Below are 9,661 nucleotides of genomic sequence, written 5' to 3'. Positions count from 1 at the left end.
GCCTGGCCTAGGGAGGATTTTAAATCGGGTTTTTTAAGAATAATTTTAACTGCACAACTTTAAATATTGGTTTAATTTGGTTTTATCTGGTGGGGGTTGTAAATATGTCTATGTTTTTAAATATGTTGTGAGCCGCCCTGAGTCCCGTTGGGAGAAGGGCGGGATATAAATCAAAATAAATAAATAAATAAATAAATAATAAATACTAGAATCGGGAGTCATGATCTCGACTATATTTGATTGCAATTAAATCTAAATAGAATCAAAATCAGTTTTAAATCCTGTCCTGGCCCATTTACTGCTTTTTCAAGCATAACCACGTTGTTCAAATGTCATGTGTGCCGCTGGCCCCGAAAATCTGTGGCATAATTTGTTCCACATTTATGTTGGGAATAAATATCCTTTAAAATCTCACTGCCACTTTTTTCTTTAACAAAAAAATAGACATAGAAAAGCCGGCTGAGGCCAACTCTGCCTCAGGATCCAGGCTGGTCCTTGCAATTCCCACATAGGAGAAGGCAAGGAAAGGCCATGTCAGAATCCAATTATATTTCATTTCTAGTTATCGACTATGGAAAACCCCATTTCTGCCCTCTCTGGATTCGGTCATACTAGGAAGGGGAAGGGGGATGAGCAAAGGGGTTTTATGGCTCTCACTTCCTTCATTAAAAGTTCAAAGGGACTGAATGTGGATCTCACCAAGAGGACTGACCATAACAATACGGCTATAACCTTTCATCTACTACTCTCTGAAGTCTCCCTTCCGCTGGCCTTGAGGAAAAGGGGGTGGAAATGTAACGCCTGGGATTGTCGCTGGAAGGACGGTGGGGTGGGGGCTGCTTGGGAACACTTAAAACATTGATTGGAAGGGGTTGGCCCCTCAGATCCTGTCTAGAACGCCTGCAACCATCTTCTCTTAATAAAGATGCCTGTTGGAAGAGATATTCCAAGAGTTCTGTCTTCTTAAGATGTAAAGCGGGGTGGGTCCTTACAGGCCAGCTGGATTCTCCATCTCTGTTTCCCCTCCCAGCAAGTTCCACCTGGGCTGGCAAAAAAACAGCCACTGCTCCCCCCCCCCTTATGTGGTGGTGGCTTCTGCTTTACAAGAAAGAAAATGTGGCCTCCTGTGGCTGGAGGAAGTTGTGTGTTACACCCAGTGCTTTTTTTCTAAAAAAAAAAAAAAAAAAGGTGCCGGAACTCACACACGTCATACAACCCGCCTTGCCTACCCTACAAGGTTCCATCCAAAAAAGGTGCCGGAACTCCGTTCTGGGCGTTCTATGAGAAAAAAAGCCCTGGTTACACCTCACCGAGGCACAAAAGATGGCCAAATGTCCTGCAAAGATGGCTAAAGACAAAGTGTAGCCTTTTACTCAGCTTTTTCCTTTTCTCTCCGTTTTTCCTGCCTTCACCTCCTTTTGCCAGTTAAACTTTTTTTGTTGCTGGCTGATCTTTAATAAATAAGCATCAAGCTTTATTTTTTTTTCCAGCTGAACTGAGGGACATGCATGCTTGCTGGGAGTGTGATAGGTGCAATCTAACCTGGAAATTACAGGAATTTTCTGTGTATGCTAAAAATATTGTTAATCCAAGTATATAGGGACTCAGACTTTTAAATTTCACTGTTACAAAACTGCACATGGAAAGTGATTTGGGATACGCATTCTAATGATGCAGCTGATATGGAGTGGATTGAATCCCAAATTTAAATCATACATTCAGTAAGAAATTTGACTGGCTTCCTTATTTACAGGTGGTTCTCACTTAATGATAGGAATTGGGACCAAATTTTTGTTGGGAAGTGTGCAAAAAGTTAGATGTCATGTGATTGCATTGCTTAGCAACAGCAGTTCTGGCAGTCTAGCCATTATCAAGATTAAGCAATCACTGGGGGTCATTAAGCAAGGAATTCACGTGATTGCAACCTCTGACTTCCTGCCAGCATCCCCACTGACTTTGCCTGTGGGAAGGTGACATGGAATATTGTAAACTGCGATTATGGGACTGTAGGGTAATGCAGCAGGGGAAACCTCAAGAACCTATCGTAAGTACCACTCATTCAGCACTGTTGCAAGTTTGAAAGATCTTGGAATGAGTAATTAAACAAGAGCCACCCAACTTTCTTTGTCTCATGATTCATTAGATGTCAGGAGGAAATATTCACTCTACCATGTGTCAGTGGAGTTCTCAATCATCCAGGTTGTGGTCATCCCAAAGGTGCTTTACAAAGGGCTTTCTGTTTTTTTTCTTGGAAATGTTTCACTTTTCATCCAAGAAGCTTCTTCAGTTCTGACTGAGTGGAGGTAATAGAAGGGTTCATATTCTTTGCAGTCTTCTGGTCGTTGGCCCTCTGAAGGCCGGTCATTAGCCCTCTGAGAGTCATTGAGACCACTTGGAGGCTTAGCTTTACCCTCAGGGTCACCTGAATCAGAGTGCAAAAGGGTGTGGAACCTTTTTGGGACTGCTGAAAGGCCTGTGTGGTGGACAAGAGTCTTTCACAGTCCTTTCAGCAATCTCAAGAAGATTCCACACCCGTTTGCACTCTGATTCAGGTGACTCTCAGGATAACAGATAAATCCCCAATGACCAGATGACTGCAAAGAATATAAATCCTTCCGTTCCCCACCAGTCAGTCAGAACTGAAGAAGCTTCTTGAATGAAAGCAAACATTTTCAAAAACTAGAAAGTCCAGTTGCCTTTTGAAAAGCACCTTTGGGTCCACCGTGTGGATTTTATTATTTTTCAATCTTATCCAATGTATTTGCATGCTTACATGTAATGGAAGTTTGTGCGTGGAAAGTGACAAAGGGGGGTGAGATTAAGGTTAGCAATGTGGGACACCCACTTTCTCCAGAATGAATGCCTCAGGTTGCACCTTCCTGGGTCCCGAGCCCCAAAGATCAAGATAATTTAGCACTACCAGACCTGGTTTACTGCACAGAGATTGCCCTTTTCCCCTAGAAAAGAAAAGATCATCTGGGGGCATTTAAAAGTTCTGGTCTAGTTGTGAGGTTGTAGACACTACATTTCTTGCCCACCAGGATGCTGAGTTAGATGAGTCTTCCTGCAGAATGAAAGACCTGATGGAAGAGACCTTGTCCCTCTGCTGCCAAGACATTGGTAGCAAGACCCTGAGAGAATGCAGGCATCTCTGTTTGAGGGGCTAGCAGGAGCATCCCCCCCCCGTGGGTGAGGCTGGGCTTAAGGAAGCAGAGGAGGCTAACAGGGCTTTGGCTGTGACAGAACAGGACTTGTACAGAGGCCCCATCTTCATTGGCTGATTTTCTCCAGCCTCAAAGTGAGTCCTGTTAGAAGCATCTAAACAATATCTTTCCAGGGATCTCATCCTGTTACTACAAAGAACATCCAGCTGTGCCAGGGAAAGACAGGTACCATGTCATCGTCTTGATATGGGGGGGGGGGGGCACAGTGACTCATGAGGTTAGGATGCTGAGTCAGAAGACCATTGAGAGGTCAATAATTTGGCAGTTCGAAATCCAAGAGCATGAGCTGTGTGACTGAATGACCTCCCATCAATTTGCCCCAGCTTCTGCCCACCTAGCAGTTCAAAAGCATGCAAATGAAAATAGATAAATGGGTACCACTTCGGTGGGAAAGTACCAGGAACATGAAAGGAGCCACCTCTGGTATCCCCTGGGCCAGGGCTTTTCAACCTTTTCACCCATTGTACCACTTTTAGGATATGGCAACATCCGAGGACCACCAGTCGCCTAGCAAGGTGTCAAAAACTTGATGACCAAAAAAAAAAAGGAAAAAAGGGATAAAGTACAGGTAGTCCTCGACTTACAACAGTTCACTTAGTGACTGTTCGAAGTTACAATGGCACTGAAAAAAGTGCCCCCCAAGCCACAGCCGAGCAAGACACCTGCCTGCCCGCCCGGCGGCGCTCTTCCTCCTGTCCGAGGTTTTCATTGCTGTGAGCATTTCTGTTGAAGATTGGCAGCGGGGGTGGGGTGGGGGGTATTTGGTTTTTATTCCCCCCGTCTGCTGGGTGGTTGCAGCAGGTTTTGGTCACTTCACACGACCCTGGGACACTGTGACCATCATAAATATGAATCAGTTGCCACGCATCTGAATGTAAATCACAAGACCCTGGAGAGGCTGCAACATTCCAGCTGATTGGTGCTTCTTCAGGGCTCAGCAGAAGCACCAGGATCAGCACCGAGCTCCAGCTGGAGCCTGGCGCTGATCCCGGCACTTCCACTGAGCCCTGACAGCCCCGAAGAAGCGCTGATCCTGGCGCTTCCGCTGAGCCCTGACAGCCCTGCAGCTCCAGCCGTCTCTCGCTCAGGGCTTGTGCGGTGCTGCCACCGGTTCAGCTCATTCCCCTCCGCCGCTACCACTTTTCTAGGATGGTCGCGTACCACCTGCCAGGTGCCCATGTACCACAGGTGGTACCCGTACCACTGGTTGAAAAGCCCTGCCCTGGGCAATGGCGGTGTCACTGGCTAATCCTTTCAACCCAGAAGCACTGTGGTAAGGGTGCTTCCAACACAAACGTAGTAATAGTATTCTTGATATGGAATTGGCTGCTGGTGTTTCTTCTGATTTCATTGTTGTGTTTTGCTATTGCTGTTTGTATCACATACCGTATTTCCCTCTCCTCTGCACTTCTGTTTCTAGCACAAAATAATATTTTAAATCATCATATAATTTAGTTTACCTGCTGATCTTTTTCCAACTGAGAGTTAATCCAAAAACTGCAAATTTCCTACCACTCAGAGCACTGAATCTAATTCTACCCTTTAAGATGATTGTCCACAACTTTGGGCAAGATGCCAGTTCTCCTGGAAAAGCAGGGAGGGTCCTTGTCTTCTAAGCTTTGTGAACCAGCATTCCTATTTTATCAATTTTCCCCCTTTTAGGAATGTGGTGCATGTGAGTTCTAGGGGGGATCAGAGTCTCAGTGGTGGAGGCGGCCTCGGTTGCCAACATTTGCAGCTCCATTTGCAGAATCCAAATTACACACTCTTGTACATGTCTGTTTGGCCTCTGCATGAATTCCTCTAGTGAATCTCTGCTGATTGTGAATTCCACAGTCTTCTACTCTTACTGTTAGGATATTTCCTCCTAATCTTCAAGCACAGTGATAATCCTGGGCCATTATTCTTTTTAAATTACTTCCATGTCACTATAGCAACATTTTCTGAAAGGGTAGCTACCACTGGACACCTCCCTAAAGCTACCTGAGCCCCAACATACTCACTAAATTCAAAATGTGCCCATTGCAGACTCTCGGCAGTAGATGGAGGCGGTCTGCCATGGAACAGAAAAGCGAAAGGACAAAAGAGGTCTGGCCTACTGGAGAAAGAGCAAGAAAAGGTGATGTCCATCCGCAGTTCAACTACACTGAAATAACCACAGGCAGAATTCATCATTAGGAGCGTTTTCAAAAGGAACATTCTGGAGAAACAACAGAGATGAAATAGAGTTTTGGCAGCTCCAGGCAGGCCTGGGAAACGGCACTGATTAGTATAGGCAGCGCAAAGACCCTCAGATGTCGCTTTTGTGCTAGGAACAAGGATGGATCCTTTTAGAAGACTCTTCAGATGTTGCTCACATCCATTGTGTTTTCTTTAGGTTCCCTATGTGCTTCCAAAGATTGACACTGTAGTATAGTCATGGAAACAAGTGACTGGGCAGAAGGGAGAGGAAGCCCGTTCCTGCCCACTTCTAAGCACTTGCATCACAAGCTGAGTCCAGCCTGCAGATGTGGATATGACCGCAGTCATAAAAAGTCTTAGCCAGGAAGCAAAAATTAAAGCTATTTCTCCTAATGCAAATTGTCTTTGAGCAATTAATTTTCTTGCTTCACATGTTGTATTCAAGCATTCCAAAATGTGGATGGAACAAGTCAAAGTATGTTAAATATAGCAGCTACCCATTTAATAGTTTGCCTTTACTTGCAACGTGAAATTTGAAAGCTTTCAGCAGAGGAGAGGGAATAATGGAACTCCCACCATAAAATATTTTGTGAGAGCCAATTTGTCACTGATTATTCATCATGATTAAATAGAATATCTGACTTTGTGGCAAATACAGAATACAGAATAGAGTTGAAAGGGACCTTGGAGGTCTTCTAATCGTCCTGTGCAATCAAGAGACCCTATACCAGTGGTGGCAAACCTATGGCACGGGTGCCAGAGGCGGCACTCAGAGCCCTCTCTGTGGGCACTCGCACCGTCCTAGGCCTTCAGCTGGGTTTTATAAAACCTTTTCGCTTCAGGCCTCCATCGCCGTGTACCAAAAAAAATATGTTCAATTAATCAATCAATTTCAACTTCTCGCGGGAAAAAAAGATCTTGCACAGTTGGAATTGATTGATTGAACTTTTTAATCCCACCCAGTCTGCTGTTACCACCGCAGCCACACCCACCCAATGGGCCACACCCACCCAATGGGCCACATCCACCCAATGGACCACACCCACCCGGCACCCGATAATGCATAAGTGGGTTTTGGGTTGCAGTTTGGGCACTTGGTCTCTAAAAGGTTCGCCATCACTGCCCTATACTATTTCAGTCAAGTGGCTGTCCACTCTCTTCTTAAAAGACTCCAGTGATGGAGCACCCACAACTTCTGAAGGCAAGCCATTCCACTGGTTAATTGTTCTCACTGTTAGGAAGTTTCTCCTTAGTTCTAGGTTGCTTCTCTCCTTTTTCAGTTTCCATCGATTGCTTCTTGTCTTGCCTTCTGGTGCTTTAGAAAATGAGTAGACTTCCTCTTTGTGACAGCCTCTCAGATATTGGAATACTGCTATCGTGTCATGCCTAGTCCTTCTTTTCAATAAAGTAGACACTCCCAGTTCCCACAACTGCTCATCATACTGTAAATGAGATATATGAATTCCTGCTATTTTTCTTGATTAGTTTCAATCTCACATCAGTATTCAAACAGGACAGTTTTGAAAGCATTTTGTGCATGTACTGCATAAATTAATTTCTGAAGGAGAGAACGAAGTCCAAGGAGGGAGCCATTTTTAGTAGAGACTAAGAACAAAGCATCCTGTGGAACAAACGGATGCAAACGTGTCCTTCAGCCCCAGCCCTTGGCAGCAGTGAGCAGCCCCCAGAAGCTCCCGGGCTGGTCCGTGGGATTGAGGGGAAATGGGACTGGGAAGCCATGAGGCTGACGTGGCTGCTTTGATGTCCATCTATAGAGAGTCTCCTTGCAGTCAGTAAGAGAGACTATTCCCTTATCTTCTGGTTTCGCCTGGCCCCAATCTAAAGCACGATAGACCCAAAAGGGGATGAATTTTGTGCTCATAGTGATGTTTAAATAGTCCCTTCACCCAGATCAGCCACTCAGATCTTATTATCATATCCTTCCAACACCAATAAACTCCTGTTTTTCAAAGTCAGCCAGCCATTCATCCATACCAAAGAAACAAGCAGCAAAATACAGTTTTACAACAGGTAATCTTAACCCATCTCTTTAGCATCTTGCAACAATTTATATTTCATTCTTGTTTTTTTCTTTGCCATACAAATTTAGAAATATCCTTTTGCCATTGTTTAAATGACACATCAAATGTTAATATTGGTTCTGCCTGAATAAAAATAAAAATAACATCATAGGTAAAACATCAAAGTTTATCGCTGAAATTATACCCAGTAACCCACTTTGAAAAATCTTTTTTGGTAACATATCACAACTTAACATAATTTGAAACAACATTCATTTCATACTAATCAGTGTTATCCACAGGTATTTAATCTTCTTTTCAATTTTGGAGCCAGTCTTTTTCTCAAAGTTTCTTGATCTTCTGTGTTCACATTCTCAAACATCTTTGTTTTTTATTTACTTAACATTGGCTAATACACCAAAGTCCTTCAGTTCCTTCATTCAATATTCAAATGTCATTATTAGCTTCTTGTGAGATCAAAATTAGGTCATTAGCAAAGGCCTTCAATTTATAGCTCTTTTTTAATTTTCAAAGCCATTATTTTTTCATCCTGTCTAATGTCCTTTTTGAATAGAATAGAGCTGGAAGGGGCCTTGGAGGTCTTCTAGTCCAGCCCCCTACTCAAGCAGAAGGATCTATACCATCTCAGACAAGTGACTGTCCAGCCTCTTCTTAAAAATCTCCAGTGATAGGGCACCCACAATTTCTGAAGGCAAGCTGTTCCACTGGTTAATTGTCCTCACTGTCAGGAAGTTTCTCCTTAATTCCAGGTTGCTTCTCTCTTTGTTCAGTTTCCAACCATTGTTTCTCGTCCTGCCCTCTGGTGCTTTGGAGAATAATTTTACCCCTTCTTCTTTGTTGCAGCCTCTCAAATACTGGAATACTGCTATCATGTCACCCCTATTTCTTCTTTTCTTTAGACTAGCCAAACCCAAGTCCAAGTCTTCATATGTTTTAGTCTCCAGGCCTTTGATCGTTTTAGTTGCTCTTCTCTGAATTTTTTCCAAACTCTCAACTCTCATCTTTTTTGTGATACAGTGACCAAAATTGGCTGCAGTATTCCAGGCGTGGTCTTACTAGGGTTTTATAAAGCGGTACTAATACTTTGCATGATCTTGATTCTATTTCTCTGTTTATACAACCCAGGATTGTATTAGCTTTTTCGGTTGCTGCTGCACACTGCTGGCTCATGGTCAAATGATCATCCACTAGGACTCCAAGGTCCCTCTCACAGTTACTCTTTTTAAGCCAGGTCTCACCTAATCTGTACTTGTACCTTTGATTTTTCCTACCTAAATGTAAAACTTTGCTTTTTCTCCACATTGAAACTCATTTTGTTGGATAGGGCCCATTGTTCAAGTTTGTCTAGATCTTTTTGGATCCTGAGTTTGTCTTTTGGAGTGTTGGCTACTCCTGTCAGTTTAGTGTCATCTGCAAATTTGATGAGTTCCCCTTCAATTCCCCATTTAAGTCATTGATGAAGATATTGAAGAGTACTGGGCCTAAGACGGAACCTTGTGGTATCCCACTGCTTACTTCTCTCCATATGGATGTTGTGTCATTGAGGACTACTTGTTGAGTATGGTTTGCCAGCCAGCTACAGATCCATCTGGTGGTGATGTTGTCTATTCCCCCTCTTTCTAGCTTACCAAGGAGTAGGTTGTGGTCTACTTTATCTAATGCCTTACTGAAATCTATATATACTACGTCCATAGCATTTTGCTGGTCTACTAGTTTAGTCACTTTATCAAAGAATGACATAAGATTGTTTTGGCATGATCTGTTTTTAAGAAACCCATGCTGATTACTGGTTATGACTTTGTTTGCTTCTAGTTGTTCGCAGATCTATTTTTTGATTATCTTTTCTAGGATTTTCCAAGGTATTGATATTAAACTGATTGGTCTGTAATTTCCTGGGTTTTTTTTCCTTTCTTGAAGATGGGAACCACATCAGCCCTTTTCCAATCCTCAGGTACTTCCCCGATGCTCCAGGATTTTTGAAAGATGTGGTGCAATGGTCCTGAGATAACATCTGCCAGCTCCTTCAGAACCCTGGGATGTAATGTGTTGGGTCCTGATGGTTTATATTTGTCAAGTTCGGATAGGTATTCTCTTACCATTTTCTTGCTTATTTTAATTTTTGTTTCTAATTTGTCTTTTGCAGTGGTTTTTGGGGGGGTATGTTGGGCTATAGTTTCTTTTTGTGTGAAGACTGATGAAAAGTATTATTATTAT

The sequence above is a fragment of the Protobothrops mucrosquamatus genome, unplaced genomic scaffold, assembly GCF_001527695.2.
Source record: "Protobothrops mucrosquamatus isolate PMUCROS unplaced genomic scaffold, P.Mucros_1.0 scaffold108, whole genome shotgun sequence".
In the NCBI taxonomy this organism is placed as follows: domain Eukaryota; kingdom Metazoa; phylum Chordata; class Lepidosauria; order Squamata; family Viperidae; genus Protobothrops; species Protobothrops mucrosquamatus.
This window is presented reverse-complemented; position numbering follows the sequence as displayed.